Genomic DNA, 23,201 nt, shown 5'->3' on the forward strand with positions numbered 1-23,201 from the left:
CTGTCATGTAGCTTCAACACAGGCAAGCGGCTTTATAAAAAACGAATCTATGAAGGATGGTGGAGGTTCACCCAAGGAAAAAACAACCTATGCTAAAGATAGCTTCTTATGAATTTCCTTCTTTATGATTCTGGGCTTAGGGTGATGGTTGAAATGGTCTTGGATCCAATGAACCTGGGTTGCATTCCATCTCCCCTCCTCTTATCTGTGAGAAGTTGGACAAATGATCCTCTAGGCCTTTTACTTCAGTATCTGTAAAGAGAAGAAAACTCAGAGTACTTATTCACAGAGCTACTTTTAAAATTAAGTAAGATAACCCATATGAAGCATTTGGTACAATGTCTGGTATATAATAAGCACTAATAAATATTGGCTAAAGAGTCGGTCACGACTGAGCGATTGAACTGAACTGAACTGAACCGATATTATTTCCAATACTATGCTGATCCAATCATTCTCCTGCTTAAAATCCTTGAATTGTTTCCTTTTGCCTTCAGTAAGCCCAAACCTTCTAAAATTATCTGAAGCTTCCCCCTTCCGGTGTTTTAGTGGCAACTCCTATCCAGGCCACTTCCTAGAACTGGAATGAGAGAAATAATATCACAGTAAAGAAGTATCACCATGAGTAAGTTCAAATGTCACAGATAATGTGGCACTGAAGGACCTGGTGACCCCCTCTAAGTCGGAAAGTCAGGGGATCTCTCCCTGTACGCAGCTCTGTCCCCATCACCACGCTGCTGTCCTAGCTGTTGCCCCACCATTTCTCTGCTGTCCTAGCTCATGCTTCTACAGTATGGTTAGTGCCTTGGGGTGTCAGATATTTGATGAACTTGTATTAAAATGATGCTGAGAAAAGGCAACACCCTCCAATTCTGAAATGACAAGCCTTTGTGGAGGGATGCTCAGTACAGTGAAATAGAGAGAGGGAAGTTACCCAGCAATTTTGAAATATGTGGTTGGAATTGCCCCAATCAAAATATTTTTTAGTTCCTTTTTATCACTTTTTTTTCTGTTTTATTTTATTCTGTTTGAGGGAGAAGTTTCTCAGATGGGAGTGGGAGGCGTGGGAGGGAGGCCATTCGTGTGAGTCCTATCCTAGTTCTCAGCACTCCTTCCCCAATGTCTCATCTCTACTGGCAGAGGGGAGACTAACAGCTTTGTCTCACTGATGACTAGAAGCCCTGGAAGTATTTGCAACATCCTGATTCTGATCATAGCTCTGTGTGTATATGCTCAGACACAGGGCTCACTCACTCTATGTGTGTGTGTGTGTGTGTTTGTGTGTGTGTATGTGTATGTGTGTGTGTGTGGAGGGGTTTCAGGAGAAAGAGGGCAGGACTCCCTATTTCTGCCCCCAAAACTTCATGTCTCACTCATAACACCAAAAATGACAGAGGACACACATTTCAGGTATATCTTGTAAGACTTATCTAAAGGAATGACCATCTGATTAAACAAGACCATCTAGGAAAATTTCCATCTCTGGCTTTCATGAATAAGTGGATAGCTCTACCATCACTGAGACAGGAGTTATGAATCCAGTGTTTTACCTTATAAACTTGAGGTCCCCACGAAATGGTTAAATGGAGATAATCAGAAGGCACTTAGATATACAGGTCTGAAGAACAAAGGGAGATCAGCATGGGAGGTACAGATAAGGTTGTAGTTAAAGCTGCAGGTGCGCTTGCCCAGGTAAAATAAACATTGCCAAGAAAGGAACATGGACCTAGAGTCTGTCCTACAGAGCGAAGTAAGTCAGAAAAAGAAAAGCAACTACTGTATATTAACACCAGACATCCTGGAGTGTGAAGTCAAGTGGACCTTAGGAGGCCTGCACAGCATGGCTCATAGCTTCATTGAGTTTCGCAAGCCCCTTTTCCACAAGGCTGTGGTCCCTGAAGGGAATCTAGGAAAATGGTACAGCTGAACCTATTTGCAGGGCAGGAACGGAAACACAGACATGTGGACACAGTGGGGTGAGGGGAGGGCAGGGGAGGATGAACTGGGAGACTAGCATTGACATATATGCACCACCATGTGCAAAATATCGCGAGAACTTGCTGAATAGTATAGGGAGCTCAGTCCTGTGCTCTGTGACAACCTAGAGGGGTGGGATTGGCAGGGGGACTCAAGAGGGAGGAGAGAGATATATGTATACATATGGCTGATTCACCTTGTTGTACAGCAGTAACTAGCACGACTTTGTAAAGCAACTACACTCCAATTTTAAAAAATGAAAGGAACCAACAGACCCCTAAGAAATTGCATCATTTAAAGATATGAAGCCACAAAGCAATTGACAGAGTGTTAGAATGAAAGCCAGGGAGAATGATTCCCCCAGCAACTAATACTGCTACTGCTGCTAAGTCACTTCAGTCGTGTCCGACTCTGTGTGACCCCATAGATGGAAGCCCACCAGGCTCCCCTGTCCCTGGGATTCTCCAGGCAAGAACACAGGAGTGGGTTGCCATTTCCTTCTCCAATGTGCGAAAGTGAAAAGTGAAAGTGAAGTCCCTCAGTCGTGCCCGACCCCTAGTGACCCCATGGACTGCAGCCCACCAGGCTCCTCCATCCATGGGATTTTCCAGGCAAGAGTACTGGAGTGGCTTGCCATTGCAGCAACTAATAGCAGAGTGGTTTTTGACATGGTTAGCTGAGTCACAGACAAGACGCTTTCATTCATTCACTGATTCATTCATTCAACAAATATTGAACGCCTGATCTGTGCCATAGATGTCTAGATGCTGGGGACAGCAGTAACTATGAAACAACTTTCAGGTAACTTAAAGTATTGAGTAAGACAGAAAAGAAAATAGACAATTACAAAAACAAATACAAAGCAGTAATGGTGTCAGGAGGTGACATGGGCACGTCCAGACATCACTTTCAGTGAAGAGACAAGGGCAGATACAATCTTGTGCAGATGTGGCATTCAAGGGACTTGGTTCTCAGCTAATAAGAGACCGAGGATGATATCTACAGATGGACAGCAAGGGGAGAAGTGGTATTTTCGAAGACAGAAAGAATTTGGGTTTATTCAATGAAGGGAGAGATTAGAGATCAGAGCTAAAAAGGGACTCACTGATCTGCACGTTGTCTGGGGAGAGTGAGGAGGACGAGAGAAGGGTTTGGGGGGACTGGGATCCAGGGTCAGGTGGACAAAGCAAACTTGTAGATAAAAAAAAAAAATCCTGCGTTCACAGGAGATAGCTATCAAGAAGAGGACAGATGAATGGAGAGATAGAAGGACGGCGGGAGGGAGGGAGGGAGAATGGGTGGAGGGATAGAGAGAGATGGATGGAGGGCTGGATGGAGAAATGATAGAGGGATGAAGGGAGAGAAGATAAGCTTTGGGACCAGAAGGACAGATTTTCAAGTCTTAGAAATGATCAGATAGAGTTATTAATCTCATCATTCGCTCCACTCGTAGTCAAACAAAAACAGTGAGTAAAACGATTTACTTCAGTGAGCAACCTCAAAGGCCTTTCAAAGAATCTGGTAGACTTTGCTGGAAATACATTAATCAGCAGCCTGATACATGGGAACTGGGTTTGTGGGGCTCTGCTGGGAAGTGCTCGAAGCCTGGGCACTCCTCGGCGCGCCTCCTCAGAGGAGGGGACACACTTTCTCATATCAGCAAGCGTGAGGCCCAAAGGTCACCAGGCCTGAGGAAGCAGCGCATCCATTTCCTCCCCACAGTTTCCTCTGTAACACCACGCTCAGCCTCTGCCCTGGCTGTTTCATCGAAACCCGTCTCTTGAAGGTCACCAATGACATCTTTATTGCTAATTCAAATGGCCTTTTCCTTTACCCCGCTCTCATCGTCCCCCAGAGTCTATTGTTTATCAAAGTCCTTTCAGGGACAGCTGACACAGTTGACCTCTTTTTGAAACTCTCTCCAGCCTACATGACATTGCACTACTGTGATTTCCCCCCTCTGTGTGAGTAAAGGGTAATCCCTAGAGGATGGAAAAAGAGAGTTGACAGCAGAGTTCAGTGAAGGATGGAGTTGTGCTAGTATTACAGACAGAGCGCTTACAATGGCCATCAGGCCCAGCAAAATCTGCCCTCCTCTCCTGCTGATCTCCACTCACCAGCTCCCTCCACCCCAGCCACCTCTTCCTGCTGTCCTGGAAACATACCAGGCACACCACCTTCACTATTACTCTCCCCTGGTATTCTCCTGGCTAGAATGTTCACTTCTGCTTCCAAAGGTGAGAAAAACAATGGGATGCATAAAACTCCAAAGATATGTTAAATATAGTAAGTAAATGTCCTATGAGACATGTCAAAGGTAGGCATAATGAGTGAAATATATGATTTTATAAGCATGGGATAAACAAGAGTGCTGTTTCTAGAAAGAAAATGATAGAAGGACCAAATAGGAAAGTCTTGATCTTGCCATCTCCAGGTGGACAGCTATGCACATCTCAAATTGGCCATCCCTTGAGGATATATATTATGGTCCCCAGTCTGACTCCACATGTGTTCCACCCAAGAGAACTAGGAAAGCTCATGGCTGCTCAACAGGCTCATTCATGAACCATAGTTATAGGCAAGAGTGGTTGGCCTCGATTCCCTCTCATAGAGCAAGTGTGTTGTTGATCCCCAGATATCTTCTCTATGTTGAGCTACAGGTTAAGTTCAAATCTGGTCCTATAACTTTACTCAGTGAGAAGGCTGGTACGTGTGTGTGTGAGAGAGAGAGAATATATTAACATTGCACAACCCAGGGTTCATCCAGTGCACCATCTACCTGCTTACACAACATCCTAAGTACGTCAGCCTACACCAGCTCTTTCCTCTCTCCACTCTTGCTACTCTCCATGTGTTATGTGTTAGGCTGATTCAACAATCTGTATGATCTGAGCTTCTTAATTTGACCTGTGAGCCTGTTCCGTAACAGAAGAGCTTGCCTGCTACTTGAATGTTCCTAGTACATCACAGTCATTTCCCACAACAATCTTTTTCAAGTCTTTCTCCAGGCAAGAATATGGGAGTGGGTTGCCATTTCCTTCTCCAGAGGATCTTCCCAACCCAGGGATCAAACTTGGGTCTCCCACATTGCAGACAGATTCTTTACCGTCTGAGTCACCAGGGAATCCCCTTTGCCAGACTCCTAATTCCACTCGACTGTTTTTTTCCCTTCACAGATAACATTTTCAGATGCATGTAATTTACTTATTCTGTTCATTGATGTCTCTGCCATTAGAATATAAATCCTCTTGCTCCCTATTACATAGTGATAGTCCACATTCATAACACAGTGCCGAGAACATAGTAAAAATATTCATTGCTACGTGAGTTGTCATAAACCAGCAAAAGTAAAGGAAGTGGCATCGTTGCTGCAGTACACAGGTTCACATTCAAATTTACAAAGACGTGAAAGTCCACATCAGCTCCAACACTGAACAACAGTGGGAGGTTAATAGTGCACAGCTCTGGGAGAAGGCAACACAACGAGGGGTGATGGCAATGGGGAAGACAGGAAGGAAAACACTCTAATGATAGTCTTTGGGTGTATGGAAAGATGGGTGTATGGAAGACAGGAAGGAAAGTACACTCTAAGGATAGTCTTTGGGTGTACAGAAAGATGCTGAATGGAGGATTGGACCATTAGAAGAAATAGTCAACTTTAACTGGTTTTATCAGGTTAAATTTTGAGAAAACCCTTTTCTAAGTTTAGATACAAATTCCACTGCTTGTAGGGGTTAAGCAGATAGTGAAGTAAAGCAAGGGTAATAGAGTGTGGTGTGGATTTTGCAGAACTGGGAAGCCCAGAGTCCATTAAAAACAGCAAGCCTTCCTTGGCTTCAGCCAAGAATTGAGACAGGAATGTAGAATCAATATCACCACATGCAGGAATGTTAGAAATCTCATCTTTTCCCAAATTTCTCAATTTTCACAACTCTGAACTAAACAAAATCTATTATTTTGGCCTTTAGTTTATTATTTCTGGATTATATTCAAGGCCCTCTGATACTGTTGCCAGCTGCCCTTTCCAACCTGTATTATCTCTCTTACTCAGCTTGGATCTTCCACTCCGTTTAGCCATCTGTACCCAATGCTCTCAACAACCTCACACAGACTTACTGCTCTCAGAAGATTGCCCTTTCATAGAACGGAACCTACCCCTGCGCATCTTCCTAATCCATCTCTCTCATGTTCTACTCTTTCATGACATACAGATTAACACTCAACACATTCTAACAATTTCTCAGATCACTCTAGTCTACAGCCATGTGTCCTGTAGTTTTTATGGCTTTTGGCATAGATCATCTACCACCTTATGACATTAGACACCTTTCCTGTGTATATATACATTGTTCCCTCAACTAGACTGTAAGCTCCTCAAGGGTTAGTGTTTGGGACAAGAGTCCACACAGTCCTCGGTGTTAGTAAGACTGGTCTTTGTCACCTACCATTAATGTGACATAGAGCTAGTGACTGAACTTTTTCTCAATCTCAGTTTCACCTATAAAGTGCAAATGATATTTCTTGATAGAGAACTTGCAGAGTTTAAAGGAAATGAATAGAAAACAGATGTTTGCAAAGGATAGAAAAAGTGTCTGGCACATTGTAAGTATTCACCAGCATTGTTTTCATTTCTATAAAAATTCTTTCACTGTTTTGTATGCTCTACAGGGCCTGATATATGTCTTATGCAACAGAATAGTCATAATAAGTATTTTTTGATTTGTCTCATGTAGAGAACACTATCCTGACTCTAACAAAGGCATTTTTGCCCAATTTCAAATTTGGAAAACTCTAACAGAGATTTGAAAAACACACATTTCTCTGATGAGTTTTGCCCTTGAACAGGACAGCGAGACAAAGGATTTCCTTCATTTTTGTCATTAGAGTTTATCTTAAGCCTGTAGCCCTCAAATGGGGAGGTGGGGACAGATTTTTCTCCCCAGGACAAGCCTTGGCAGTATTTGGAGACATTTGGGATGTCACAGCTTGGGGTGGGTGTGTTCTAGGCATCTAGTGGTACGTGGCAAAGATGCTGCTGAATACCCTACACTCTCATTCCCTCCCCCCAAAAGAAGTATCTGGCCCCAAATGTCGTTAGTTCCAAGGTTTAAAAAAAAAATAAAAACCTCAATCTAAGAATGAGACAATCACCATTCTTCAGAACACTCCCTTTCTTGAACTCTCTGCTATTCTGAATTCGTGAGATGGGGAGTGAGCAAGAAGCTGGAGGAGATCAATAGAAGGTCAAGTAATCAGTGGCTGGTCCATGGAGAATAAAAGAATGAAAGGGTTCCCAGCTCAGGGGCTTCTAGGGTCACTGAACTCGTGGCACCCTTTCTATTTCCAGTACCTCAGGACACTGCTGCCAACGTGTGTCTGAGTATCCTCTTCTTGAATAATGTCTCCTATTTTGCCACACAAATATGGAAACCAACATGAAAGACCTCTATGAAGGATGCTAGATGAAACAGTCTTGAATCCAAGCTAATCATCATGCTAATATAAGCCTGACTGAATTGGATCAGAACCCTTTGTAAATGTAAATTCATTCTCATAGTTTCCCAAAGACATAACTGCTTTTATAAGAAGGTCAAATGTCTATCTTATACTCACACATCGAGGCTGTGAATAAATGTGGTTATAACACTGGTTTCCTCTCTTGGAAATTTCCTACATTGGTGGCTTGGTTCTTTTCTTTCATTAAATATATTCTAGCTGAATGTTTGTGAAATGGTTTTTCTTTGTTCTTTTACTTTCCTTTTTCATGACCTCCCCTCCCTCATTCTTTTCTTTTTTCTTCTTTGTCACTTCATTCTATATTTCTTTCTTTCTTTCTTTTCAACTCTAAGAACAAGAAGAAAAGATCTATTATGGTTCCTTTCTAGTCCTCTTTCTATGTGAGTGCTAGAAAGTCATCTCTTTTAAAAATTAACTTTGTGCTGCCATCTTGTGGTGAATTGAGATATTCAGCCAAATAAATGCAGATTTCTGAATTATTGAAATAACTACAAATGCACAACCCTAAGTAACAAAGACTGTGTCACTCATCTCACCTCACGATTTAAGAGCCAGAACCTAAAGCTAAGGTCCCCTCAATTCCCACAACCCTCCTTTTTCCCAAAGCCTGTGATTTCTCCTAAGAAAGGAGGCAAATTTATTTTTATCAAATGAGTCTTGAAAACTCTTGAGTATAGGAAAAAAAAATAATAATAATATGTACATAGGCCTATGGCACATTTTAGCTCTTTAGAAGGAACTTAGCAGGTTTCAAGTATTCAGAATTATTTTGTACCAAGTCATCCATGTAGATTCAAGATCTATAGTATTAATGTAGGGGAATTGCCCAAAGTCACGATATTGATGCTAACCTAGATAAGCAACCCAAAGTCAGATACTTTGGGACAGGCACAAAACAATACAGAAAAGTTAGCGCGAGGTTTTTAAAGGTCAAAATTATTTATTTAAAATAAATTATTTAAAAGTCAAAAGTATTTGCTCAATGAAACCATACAAATGTCTATTGACTTGTTGTATCAGGGGAGTTACACAAAATACAAAGGTGGTATTTAATGAAAGCTCTAAGGAGATGTACCCCGCAGATGATGCTAGGACCTCACGCTGAGCAGGTCCAAAATGAAATTCACTCATCTATTTGCCCATTCCCAGCCTTCTCACACCCATCACACACACACACACACACACACAGCCATACTGTATCTCTTTAAAATTCTTATCTGATCATATGTCTATCCTTAATGTCCTTCATTGGCTCCCTTTGTCCTCAGATTACAGTCTGAACACACCAACACGGATATGATCCCTGTCTACCGCCCTAGGCCCCTGAGTCCATCTGTATCTGCCGTCTTCTGAGTCAAGCGCTGTGTGTTCTCTCACTAGGTGGGTTCCCCTGTCTACATGCTTGTACTTCTCCTTTTGTAACAATCCTAATGCTGATCATTCATTGTTTCATCTCTGTTTTTCCTGTTACAAGAGGATAGAAGCTCTGGGGCATTTTTCTTGCTGCATAGTAATGCTCGGGGATATTGATTTAACCTGCCTCTGAATGTGGTTCACAGCAACAGTGAGATCAGATCAGACTTTAGAGTAAGCAAGACTCTGGGGTGCCTTCCAGGGAGAAACAGGCCCCCCCCCAGCAAGCTGGGATGATCCTGTGGCTTGCCTAATGGCAGTCCTGGAATCAGAATCCTGTTATCCCGACAAGCAGTTCCAAGGACTCTCTGAGAGGCAAGATGGAGAGATGGCTGCTACCTTTGGTATAAACACTGGATGTGATCAGGGTTTGGAGGATGAGTGTAAGTCTGGTCCCCGATGCCTCCCTTAGTGAAAGTGAAGGTGTTTGTTGCTCAGTCGTGTCTGACTCTCTGCGACCTCATGGACTGTAGCCCGCCAGGCTCCTCTGTCCATGGGATTCTCCAGGCAAGAATACTGGAGTGGGTTGCCATTTCCTTCTCCAGGGAATCTTCCCCACAGATGGAACCTGAATCTGCTGCACTGCAGGCAGATTCTTTACCATCTGAGCCACCAGGGAAGCCCCTTAGTGAAAGCATGAGCTTTCACCCTGTGCTTTGGGAGTTTACCCTGAGTTCTGTGGTTCTCTTTGTTCAGAAGCTTTCAATGTTCCACTCTATGCCTTTGTGGTTTGGGGAAAGCCATTCAAAGTGATTTTGGTATGCTCTGAAAAAAGGAAAAGGGAAAGAAAACTAAGCTTTACGTTTCCAGGTTTCACGCCCACTCTATAAAACATCTGTTACTCTCCCTAATTCAAAATGAGGAAATGTAGTTCAGAGAAGTTAAGCAACAGGGCCTGTGGGGAAACAAGCTCTGATGACTGTGGTCCTCCACGGTGCCAGTCTCCATCTCTAGGGGGAGGTGCGTCAGCCCTCGGAGCTAGAGGGAGGAGCTCTTAGTAGACACGGGATGCTGGAGACCTTCCTGTTGTTGATGGTAAATTCAGCCTTGGGAATTAGCTAGAGGCAGAAGTTTCCATCTCCCAGATGTGATGCTGTGATTTCTAATAAGAAGTACATCTTTGGCTTTGTCCTGGTTCCTGGCACAGAGCTCCTGAAACTCTTGTAAATTCCTAAGAGGTAAGTAAACTAGGGGGCTTCCCTGGTGGCTCAGACTGTAAAGAATCTGCCTGCAATGCAGGAGACCTGAGTTTGATCCCTGGGTCAGGAAGATCCCCTGAAGAAGGGCATGGCTATCCCCTCCAGTATTCTTGCAAAGAGTCAGACAAGATTGAGTGACTAACCCTTTCACTTTCGAGAACACTAGGAGCATCTCTTGTGCTAATGAGGAGACTCTGAGAGCACTCCTGGATGGGGGCTGGTCACCAGAAAGACCAAGTCATGATTAGATGCTTGGCATTTTCAGCCTCATCCTCTCAACCACACCTCTCTAGAAAGAGAGGGCCTGGAAATGGAGTAAAGGTGCCATCATGCCTACATGATGAAGCCTCCAGAAAAACCCCAAAGTAAGGGGTTCAGAGAACTTCCCAGGTGGTGAACACATCCCTGTACCAGATGGTGATGCACCCCAACTCCACGGGGACAGATGCTCCTGAATCCACGACCCTTCCAGAACTCACCCTATGTAGCACTTCATCAGGCTGCTCATCTGTACCCTTTAACAAACTAGTAAACAAAAGTGTTTCCCTGAGTTCCGTGAGCTGTGCTAATAAATAATCAAGTCCCAAGGGGAGAAGATCAGGTGTGTAGCCGTGTCCAACAGAAGCTGTGGAAACCCGAGGACCTCCACTTGCATTTGGCTTCTGATGTGGGAGAAGGGGCAGTCTGTTGGGACTGAGCCTTTCACCTGTGGGGTCAGATGCTACCTCTAGGTAGACAGTACAGAACTGAGTTAAATTGTAGGACACCCAGCTGATGTCACAGAAATTGCTCAGTATGGGAAAATCTGACACACATTTCATGTCAGAAGTGTGGTGAGTGTGTTAGTTATGTGAGAGACACACAGGAGGGAAGATTGTTCGGTTTTCTAAACCACCATCCCAGGCTGGAACCCATCCAGAAATCAAACCATAGTTACACCAACTGTTTTGGGATTCTAGAAATTCTATATTATGCCAGTTTTAGTTATCTGTGATCTATTTGTAGTCCTATACATTTGTGATACGCAATTTTGTTGTTGTTCAGTTGCCAAGTCATGTCCGACTCTTTGCGACCCCATGGACTGCAGCATGCCAGGCTTCCCTGTCCATCACCATCTCCCGAGGTTTGCCCAAACTCATGTCCATTGAATAGGTGATGCCATCCAACCATCTCATCCTCTGTCACCCACTTCCCCTCCTGCCTTCAATCTTTCCTAATATCAGGGTCTTTTCCAGTGAATCAGTTCGCATCAGGTGGCCAAAGTATTGGAGCTTCAGTAAGTCTTTTAAAATCAAAAGGACCTGGGGAGCTTTCTTCAGAGATGACTAGGAAGGGAGGGACACATGAGGGGGGCTGGCCTGGCCCTCAGGGGACAGGAAGGGTTGGGAAAGCAGGCTGAGTCATTGCAGGCTTCAATCAAGAAAGAACAAACCGAGGGACCCCAGAGATGTGTGCTTGACAAGAGGCTATAAGCTGAGTAAGAAGCAGAGAATCAGACAAAGTCCTCTGACAGGTGTGGGGCCAGAGAGGGAGGAACCGGGCCTCACTCCTGGGTGGGAACAACAACTCATCAACCTGTCAAAATCTATTTCCCATCAAGGGAGGGCTGGCAGCTGCCCAGCTGGCCTGGAGAATGGTGTGTACTGATTGTAAAGGGTGAGGGTCAGGCTTGGAGAGCATCTTGGAGAGGGTGCTTGTTTCAAGGCCACAGGGACAGACACCAGAGAAAGTTGCTGCTACCTGTCACTGGTTCTCTGTGGATTCGTGGTTGCCAGCCTGGGCCGTTGGTACCAAGGTAAGTCTGAGTCAGCAAAAGCAATAAACTTTATATCACAGATAAGCCTTGCACTCTTAGTGAGATTATTGCACAATACACTGTACCTGAAAGGGAAATGACTTTTGAGCCCTCCTGTCCCACCCGGCAGGAAGGAGTGAGAATTGAGCCCCACAAATCTCTCCCTCCCCTTCCGTAGATAAACTCCCCTGCTCCCACCCTCCATGCTCTTCCTTACACTTGCCACCCTGGTTAACCCCACCCTGTATCACTCTGAAGCCCTACCCCCACACAGGGCTGGAAAAAACACACCACCATGGCAGCTGGTCTTATTTTAAATTCATGGCAGCAGATATCTGAGATTCTGCTAGGCCCATACTAGCCCAAGCAGTTTGTTATATCTCCCGAGTCAGCTCACTCCTGTGACCTTGTAGATGATGGTCACGCACCTTCTCCCCTCTTCAAACTTCCATTGCCCCCTTCCTGACTCTGCTAAACATTTGCTTCCATTTTATGGTGAAAGTTGAAGCAACCAAAAGAGAAATTCCACACCCTGTCATCTCCACATTCACCCACCCACCTTGGTGCTCAGACCATTTGCCTTCCCTTCTGTAACTCTGGAGGAGCAGCCATGATCATCAGATCAATAAAGCCAATTTTGTACATTATGTCCCATCCCTTTTCAGCTACTCTAGGACACCATGGCCCACTTGATCTCATGCATCACGCATTTCCCTCCTCTCAGCGCAGTCCCAGTAGCATACAAACATGCTAGAATAGCTCCCATGTTATACACACCCATCTTCTGAAATCTACTGTCCCCTCCAGTTATTATCCCACTTGTCCCTTTTCTTTTAGAGCAAAATGCCTTAAGGAGTTTTTAATCCTTTGTGATCTCCACTTCCATTCTTCCCATGCTCTCTAGAACCCACTCCAGTCAGACTTCTGCCTGACTCTCCCCCTGCAAGAGTTCTGGGCAAAGACAGCAACCGGCACGTGGTCAAGCCCCAGGGTCTTGCATGGTCTTTTTTGTCTTGTCTATTAGCAGTATCTGTTGTTGCTCTCTGCCTTCTTGAAACACTAACTTCATTTGGCTGGTCGGTCACGACTTCTCTTGGTTTTCCTCTGAATGGACTGGCCTCTTCTTATTGTCCACTGAACTTAATCCTCACATGAACTCTGGATGTGGAGAGTGCCTCAGGGTGGAGTCCTCTGACCTTTATTAAGCTCAGACTACATTCACTTCCTTAGCTTTCAGTGTGACTCCGGGCCAGCAACTCCCATACTGACATCTCTAACCGGACTCTCCCCTGAATTCCAGGATCCTGAATTTATCTCCTGGACATCTCTGATAACCCACAGACAGTGCTTCAGGAGTTGGCCTCCAGAATCTATTTGTGATGGAAGCCTAGCCCTTCCACTTAGCAGATGCATGAGCAGAAAAGTGTTGACGTATTAAGTGTGACTGCTGGTCTTGAAAAGGCTTCTTTGTGAGGCTGATCCTTGGTTGGTATCTAGCAACGAGGCTTTTGAGACTGAGACTGTTCATTCCATTTCCTAAATTGATAAGAGTGGCTCCCGTGCCTGCACTGGGCAAGCAATACAATTCACGCTGAATATCTGCTTTCCTTCTGGAAGCCTGGAATTTGTACACATGCTGGGCAGAGATCGTCTACACAACCAGCCTCCAATAAGTATCCAGGCATTGAGTCAAGAACGAGCTTCCTTGGGAGTCACTTCACATGTGTTGTCACCACTCATTGTTGGGGACATTAAGTGCACCCTGGGTGACTGTACCAGGAGGGGACTCTTGGAAGCTTGTGTCTGGTTTCCCCTCAACTTTATCCACTATGCCTTTTCCTTTGATTATTTTACTTGGTATCTTTTCACTGTAATGGATCACAGCCATGAGCATGACTGTACACTGAGTCCTATAAGTCATCCTAGCAAATCACTCAACCTGGGGGAGGTCTCAGGGATGCCCAACATACATATGTCTCTGAACTAGTGACTTCATCTTCCTGTGCTTTGGTTTCCTCATCTGTAAAGTGGGAATAATAATAGCATCCAATCCCAGGGACAGAGGAGTCTGGTGGGCTGCCATCTATGGGGTCGCACAGAGTCGGCCACGACTGAAGCAACTTAGCAGCAGCAGCAGCAGCATGTGAAGTTTATACAAGTGAATACACATAAAGAACTTAAAACAGTGCCTGACTGATGGTAAACACAAATATTATGTCATCTCAAACATAAGTGTCTAAGAATGTACAGTCAGATAAGATGAGAGCCAGGGTAAGAAGCCGAATATCTCTGATTTTTTGGTTTTACTGTGGACATTATATTTCTATCATGTCTCAAACATTTAAATTACTTTGGACTCTATATACATTCAGCTATCTGGAATAATTCAATTCTGTAAGCCATCTGTTAGTTTACCTATAGAGACAGTGATTAGAAGTTCATCACTCAGTTTGTTTTCTTGAATAGTCATATAAATACATATGACAAATTCAATCTGTAAGAATATAATTGCAAGACATTTAATTGACTATAATCTATTTTTATCCCAGAGGGCACTGTGCTGTGGACAAACTCAGAGATCGCTATTCAAAAGGTGATACTTTTACAACAGAGTCTTCAATTTTTCTCCCTAAACTCTGATGCTGGGAGGGATTGGGGGCGGGAGGAGAAGGGGACGACAGAGAATGAGATGGCTGGATGGCATCAGCGACTCGATGGACATGAGTCTGAGTGAACTCCGGGAGTTGGTGATGGACAGGGAGGCCCACCGTGCTGTGATTCATGGGGTCGCAAAGAGTCGGACACGACTGAGCGCCTGAACTGAACTGAACTGAAGCATTTATGAAGGCTGCTCTGTGCAAAGCTCTATAAGGTACGATGCTGCTGTTGTTCAGTCGCTCAGTGGTGTCCAACTCTTTTCAGCCCCATGGACTGCAGCACGCCAGGCTTCCCTGTCCTTCACCATTTCCCCGAGCTTGCTCAAACTCATGTCTATTGAGTCAGTGATGCCATCCAACCACCTTGTCCTCTGTTGTCCCCTTCTCCTCCTGCCCTCAATCTTTCTCAGCATCAGGGTCTTTCCCAATGAGTCAGCTCTTCGCATCAGGTGGCCAAGTTATTGGAGCCTCAGCTTCAGCATCAGTCCTTCCAATGAACATTCAGGTCTGATTTCCTTTAAGACTGACTGGTTTGATCTCCTTGCGATCCAAAGGACTCTCAGGAATCTTCTTCAACACCACAGCTCAAAAGCATTAATATTTTGGCACGCAGCCTTCTTTATGGTCCAACTCTCACATCCATACGTGGCTACTGGAAAAACCATAGCTTTGACTAGAGGGACCATTGTCAGCAAAGCTTTTTAATATGCTATCTAGGTTGGTCATAGCTTTTCTTCCAAGGAGCAAGCTTTTATTAATTTTGTGGCTGCAGTCACCACCTGCAGTGATTTTGGAGCCCGTCACTGTTTCCCCATCTATTCGCCATGAAGTGATTGGACAGGATGCCACTACCTTCGTTTTCTGAATGTTGAGTTTTATGCCAACTTTTTCCGTCTCTTTCACCTTCATCAAGAGGCTCTTTAGTTCCTCTTTGCTTTCTGCCATGAAGCAGAAATGATGTTGCTGAGAAATGTCATTTAGTATTGCAGATAGCAACCATTACTGACCTTTCCACTTAGCAATATGGGCAACAGAGGGGCTGCCCATCAGACACCACCCAGCTTCCTCCAGACTTCAGGAAATCCCAGACAGGACTTCAAACTCATTTCTGTCTCACACACACCACAAAGCAGAGCAGTGGGGCCCGTTATTCCTGCTTAAGCATGCACAGTTTCTCCCTACATTACCTCTCCCAGGGCTTTCTCCAGATGCTCTTATCTTCTTGGTCAGGACCAGGCATGCCACAGTCCACATGACCCCTCTGTTCACGTCTCTGAGTGTTACTCTGTGACTCTGCTCTCCTTGATACCCTTCTGTGATAGGGGGAGTCAACTAGCACAGCCAAAGCAGATTCAAAAAGGGAATTCTCCAGGAAAGCCCTGTGAACATGGTTATCTGTTCATGCCTCTCAGATAAGGAATCCCAGCCTACGATGTTCCCTTTCTCCCTTCCCTCTTTCTCCTCCTCACATTAGGTGACATGCCGGGAACCCAGGCTCTGCAATCTGTGAGCCAGAGCCCTTCAGTTCTGATTACAGCCAGTAGGGGGCGCCTGCGAGGTGAGGAAAGGTGGGTAGGCACCCACCTGTGGAACCACCTTGTTTCCACAACAGGACAGTTGTGAGAAGCAAGTGGCCATCGAGGTTTGAGTTTAGAATTAGTGTTTCGAGTAATGAATCAAAGACAACTTCACCAGGTCCTAGTACGTCCTGATCCCTGTCCTCCCACACCTCCACCACTTCTCAACACAGCAGCCAATGATCCTTTAAAAACATAAGTCCCTGGAGAAGGAAGTGGCAACCCACTCCAGTATTCTTGCCTAGGATACGCCATGGACAGAGGAGCCTGGAGAGCTGCAGTCCATGAGGTTGCAAGAGAGTTGGACACGACTTAGCGACTAAACAACAACAACATTTGTATATAGCACATGGCAACCCACTGCAGTATTCTTGCCAGGAGCATTTCATGGACAGAGGATTCTGGCAGACTACATTCCATGGGGTCATAAAGAGTCGGACACAACTGAATGACTAACACTTTCACTTTTTCACATAACTTAGATGGTAATTTTACTTCCTTTTGCAGATTCTGGTTTTGTTGTTTTGTCAGTTCAGAAAGTCAATTTAACTATGATTTATCCACATGATGGAAAATTGTGCAACCATCAAAATGTTTGCAATAGCAAATGCTTATTATAAACAAGAACAAAATACAAAAATATTTTGTGTAACCCAATGACACATGTAAGAAGTGGAGATTAATAAAACCCCAAGAAGAAAGCTCAGTTCAGTTCAGTTCAGTTCAGTCACTCAGTCGTGTCCGACTCTCCGCGACCCCGTGAATCACAGCACACCAGGCCTCCCTGTCCATCAACAACTCCCGGAGCTCACTCAAACTCATGTCCACAGAGTCGGTGATGCCATCCAGCCATCTCATTCTCGGTCGTCCCCTTCTTCTCCCGCCCCCAACCTTTCCCAGCATCAGAGTCTTTTCCAGTGAGTCAACTCGTCGCATGAGGTGGCCAAAGTATTGGAGTTTCAGCTTTAGCATCAGTCCCTCCAATGAACACCCAGGATTGGCTACTAAACATTAAAATGATTTTCTTTGGTATTGAAAAAAGTGAGTCCCAACATGTCACATCTGTGCTTAAAGACTTGCAGTGGCACCCATCATGTTCTGAGTAAAAGCCAAAGGCTTTGGGTGGCCTACAGACCCTGTGCGACCTGCCCCCACTTTACTCTCTGACCTCATCTCCTCTTGCTCACTCAGCTGCAGCACACACTGTTCCTCAAACACACCAGGCACATCCCTGCCTCAGTGTTTGTTCTGGCCACTTACTCCTCCCAAGTCTCCTTCCTCAGTACAGACATGGCAGTTCCTTCCCTTCTTAAGATCTGTGAGGTGTGCCCCTGACACCTGATCCACTTCTCCCTGCTTCATTTTTCTGCATTGTTCTTACCACCGTCAGACATACTATAGACTTGATTATTCGCAGTGGTCACTCTTCTCCACTACAATGTCAGACCCAGAAGAGGAGGGAGTTTCCCTGCTTTATTCATGGTTTAGTCCCCAGCACCTAGAACTATGCAGGGTCCATGGCAGATGCTCAGGAAGTTTTTACTACAGGAATGAATAAGTGAATGGGTACCCAAACACATAGTCTAATCCCTATGCCCAAGTTCTTAGTTGCAAATTGATTTCCAAGAATTGAGTATCCAAAACAAGAGAAGAAACCAGTCAATGAAAAGACTGGAGAAAAACAGACATTCCTTGAGAATGACTTTGCACACTGAACCTTAAATAGCTTTGAAAACGGAGTTGGTAGCTGAGAGTGTTACAAGCTCCAGAAATGACCGCAATGGGTAAGCTGCCAATCTAGGAAAAGCCAGATCTACATAGGCACCAGATGCTAATGTCAGAAATTCTAAGGGTTCTCTTTTTTTTTTTTTTTTTTCTTTTAAGGTAGCCTTTCCTGGAAAATCCAACTTACACTTTAGTTCAGATCAAGGATTCACATAAGTAGCATTTTTTCCCATGGTTTCAAACATTTTCTCCCATGGTTCCCATATTTGTCAGATAAAGTTCCCCAATTTTTGTTTCAAAAATAAGCTAGTCATAACTGTAACATGAAAATGACTCTGAGGATAGATCTTGTCGGGACTTGACCTATTCCATGGGTTTTGACAAATGTATAATAACAAGTATCCATCATTATCGTATCAGAGTAATTTACTGCCCTAAAAATCCTGTGCTCCACCTGTTCATCCCTCCCTCCCCCCACCTCTTGGTAACTACTGACTTTTTGTTAACTGATTCTTTAGTTCTGTTATTAACAGGATATCATACAGTTAGAATCATACATCATGTAGCCCCTTCAGATTGGCTTCTTTCACTGAGTAATATACATTTAAGGTTACACCATGTTTTTTCATGGTTTGATAGCTCGTTTCTTTTTAGCACTGAAGAGTAGTCTATGCCCTGATGTTACCACAGTTTACTTATTGAAGGATATCTTCAGTTCAGTCACTCAGTCATGTCTGACTCTTTGCGACCCCATGAATCACAGCACGCCAGGCCTCCCTGTCCATCAACAACTCCCGGAGTTCACGCAAACTCATGTCCATCGAGTCAGTGATCCCATCCAACCATCTCATTCTCTGTCGTCCCCATCTCCTCCTGCTCCCAAACCCTCCCAGCATCAGAGTCTTTTCCAGTGAGTCAACTCTTCGCATGAGGTGGCCAAAGTATTGGAGTTTCAGCTTCAGCATCAGTCCTTCCAATGAACACCTAGGACTGATCTCCTTTAGAATGGACTGGTTGGGTCTCCTTGCAGTCCAAAGAACTCACAAGAGTCTTCTCCAGCACCACACTTCAAAAGCATCAGTTCTTCGGTGATCAGCTTTCTTCACAGTCCAACTCTCACATCCATACATGACCACTGGAAAAACCATAGCCTTGGTTGCCTCTAAATTTTGACAATCATAAACTTTGTGTGGACACAAGTTTGCAACTCATTTGAGTAAATACTAAGATGTGCCATTGCTGAGTTGTACGGAATGTTTCTCTTTTTAAAGGGAAAAAAATGTTGCCTTCCATCTTCCCTGGGGCTGGGCATTTATCATCAAATTTAGATACATATTCAAATTAGTCGCTCAGTCATGTCTAACTCTTTGTGACCCCATGGACTGTAGACCACCAGCTTTCTCTGACCATGGGGATTCTCCAGGCAAGAATACTGGAGTGGGTTGTCATGCCCTCCTCCAGGGGGATCTTCCTCCCACATTGCAAGCAGATTCTTTACCAGCTGAGTCACCAGGGAAGCCCAAGAATACTGGAGTGGGCAGCTTATCCCTTTTCCAGGGGATCTTCCCAACCCAGGAATCAAACCAGGATCTCCTGCACTGCAGGTGGATTCTTTACCAGCTGTGACATACCAGGGAAGCAGGGAGGAGCTACAGATATCTTTCTCACTTTAAATATTTCTTCAGTTTAGCCTTCTAGTAAAAACTATAGTTAATATAATAATAACTCTTACAAGCATCCTACTGACACTCTTCCTTTTCTATAATAGCTGACCTCGCTTGCTAATATCAAATTATCACTACCAACTCAGCCGTCAGTACAACTTGTAGACTTGTATTCTAATGTTCAGTGATTACCAAGACAGTAACACTGCAGAAGTGACTTCTAGTCATCAAGAAAAGAGTCTATGACACTTAATATACCATCAATTATATTTGCTATGTCCCAGTTCTTTGACAATAGTTGTACCATATGTGTTGGACACTATAAATTTGATTAATCGGTATATTTAATAAACTAAAATACTGATTTTTCTATCATATTGGAAAATCATGTTTAATATCTACAATACATAATGAAGTTGTAGTCATCACTCAGCCATATCTGACTCTTTGTGACCCCATGGGCTGTACAGTCCATGGAATTCTCCAGGCCAGAAGACTGGAGTGGGTAGCCTTTCCCTTCTCCAGGGGATCTTCCCAACCCAGGGATCAAACCCAGGTCTCCGACATTGCAGGCGGATTCTTTCCCAGATGAGCCACCAGGGAAGCCCATAATAAAGTTAAAGATGAGGACACTATCATGTCATAGATTGTGGTGAGTTCCATTTTCTCTCAAGAAAGAAGGCTCTATCCCCGAGGTTTGAAAACAGAGGTTGCTCCAATTATTTTGTGTCCTCTGCCTGGCGCCAGCCTGTCTTTAGGTGGCGCCAGAGTACAGAGGATGCCTTACAACGTGCACAGCAAGTTGAATCAAAATGGTATGTGATAACACACACATAGCAAAACACTAATTGTAGAATTTAGGGGAAAGGCATATGGGTGTTCACCGTGCAATTTTCAACTTTTCTGTGTGTTTGAAATTTTTTATAATAAAAATCAGGGAGGGAAAAAATGGATTTTCCTGACATAACGGGCTGTGCGTAAAAGTAATCTACTGTGCTGTGCTCAGTCGTGTCCGACTCTTTGCGGTGGCTTCTCTGGACTGTAGCCCGCCAGGTTCCTCTGTGCATGGAATTTTCCAGACAAGAATACTAGCCGGGGTTGCCATTTCCTCCTCCAGAGGTTCTTCCCAACCCAGAGCGGGAACCCCAGTCTCCTGCATCTCCTGCATTGGCAGGCGGATTCTTTACCACTCGCCCCCTGGGAAGCCGGCAGTAACCTACACAGAAAAGTTTCGTTCATTCGTCTCTGAGCTATATTCATCATCTTTAAAACTTTGATACACTCAATACTTTGGCTCTCACGACACTTTAAGAGTAAGTAATTGTGATGCTAAAGCTGAAACTGCAATACTTTGGCCACCTCATGCGACGAGTTGACTCACTGGAAAAGACTCTGATGCTGGGAAAGGTTGGAGGCGGGAGGAGAAGGGAACGACGGAGAATGAGATGGCTGGATGGCATCACCGACTCTGTGGAGATGGGTTTGAGTGAACTCCGGGAGTTGGTGATGGACAGGGAGGCCTGGCGTGCTGTGATTCACGGGGTCGCGGAGAGTCAGACACGACTGAGCGACTGAACTGAACTGAACTGAATTGTGATTTGTGGTGTTTTCCTGACAAGAACTTCCGTTAATATTGACTATCCAATATTAGTCATGACATGTCTTGTAATCCAAGTTAAAATACAAACTCCTTGAGGGCAGGTTCCATTCCTCTCTGTGTATTTCCCCAGCTCCTAGCTAAAGACACTAAGTGCCCAAGAAACCCCTGATTAATTTTAAATAATGCGGAGAAGTAGCACAGTTTAAAACTGAAAAGCCAAGGGCTTGGTGATTACTGAGAATCTAACACAGTGAAATACAGAGAGGCTCCTTGATGAATTTGAAATGTGCCAATGGAATTGCCTAACTAAAAAGGCCCTTGATGTCTTGGTGATCCTTGAATTTCATTTTAAAATGCTACTGTAGGTGCCCACTCTCTAATTGCTAGAAAAAAATCCAGAGACATGTGCATCCCACATGTTAAACCCCACAGTGCCTAGTGATGAGCAGATACTGAAAATTTAGCCTATGAATGATGAACATCTAGAGAAAGTCTTCAGTGGCAATTTGAACTAGGAAGTTGTAAGTTCTTAAATTGCCAAGCATCTTCTCTTATGACTTGTTACATTTACTAATCTATGTATTTATATTTCTGAATTCTTATGTTACCTAATGTGCCTCTTTCTATTGATCACATTTACCCCAAAGTTACACACTTTATATCTACTCTCAGGTGGTTCATATTTTCTCAAAGGGTCATATAATTAATGAGACTTTGGAACAATTAGGCCTACTATTTGAAGAATTTTTGCTGTATATTAGAGTGTATCATAAAATTTTCACAGTTTAACAAATTGTGCAAACATATAAATTACACTGTATGTGGAACTATTTTATATCTAAACATATTGTATCTGACCAAATGCACTTAGAAAAATCTCAGACATATTCCTTAATGTTTAGCATGTTCTCTTAACTCATGAAATCCCTAAAGGATGATTTTCTACAGGCCAGCTGGGGTGGGGAAGGGTGTGGAGCTAATCATATTAAAAGCTGTGAATCAGACCCACATCAGCTGAACTTTCCTTTCTATAGCAACTTCAGACTTATGCTATATTCAGCAAATATGGACCCAGTTGGCTTCAAATATTGAATATCCTCTGGGATGGAACCTAAGAAACACTGGTGACCATAGTCTCACAGGTTCAAAAATGATTGAGAAAATTTCTCCTGAGATTTAGGGTGGGGTGGGAACAGTCATGGAATGACTTGTGCATAAAATTCTATTGGGTGGGGCCATTGGGAAGGCATTGATTGCTCCTGGAGAGAAATTCATTGTAATGAGAGAACTGAAGAGGCTATTGAGTCATTTTGTCTTTAAATATAGCAGCAATACTCTTGTTTGAGCTAGTTTTCAGCATATGACTGAATAATAGAGTTAAATTCGGGTAGAATCATATAACAGCATCTAGAGAATATATTCTCCAACCTTTCTTCCTCTGTAATTTGATATCCAGTGTAATTTGATATTTTAATATTACTTACATAGACTTTTATTCAGTTCAGTTCAGTCTCTCAGTCGTGTCCGACTCTTTGCGACCCCATGAACTGCAGCACGCCAGGCCTCCCTGTCCATCACCAACTCCAGGAGTCCACCCAAACCCATGCCCATTGAGTCAGTGATGCCATCCAACCATCTCATCCTCTGTCATCCCCTTCTCCTCCTGCCCTCAATCTTTCCCAGCATCAGGGTCTTCTCAAATGAGTCAGTTCTTTGTATCAGGTGGCCAAAATATTGGAGTTTCAGCTTCAACATCAGGCACTCCAATGAACACCCACGACTGATCTCCTTTAGAATGGACTGCTTGGATCTCCTTGCAGTCCAAGGGACTCTCAAGAGTCTTCTCCAGCACCACAGTTCAAAAGCATCAATTCTTCCGCTCTCAGCCTTCTTTATAGTCCAACTCTCACATCCATACATGATCACTGGAAAAACCATAGCCTTGACTAGACAGGCCCTTGTTGGCAAAGTAATGTCTCTGCTTTTTAATATGCTGTCTAGGTTGGTCATAACTTTCTTTCCAAGGAGTAAGCTTCTTTTAATTTCATGGCTGCAGTCACCATCTGCAGTGATTTTG

This window comes from Moschus berezovskii, chromosome 10 (genome assembly GCF_049115385.1).
Source record: "Moschus berezovskii isolate FMDL1 chromosome 10, NW_MosBer_1.0, whole genome shotgun sequence".
Classification (NCBI taxonomy): domain Eukaryota; kingdom Metazoa; phylum Chordata; class Mammalia; order Artiodactyla; family Moschidae; genus Moschus; species Moschus berezovskii.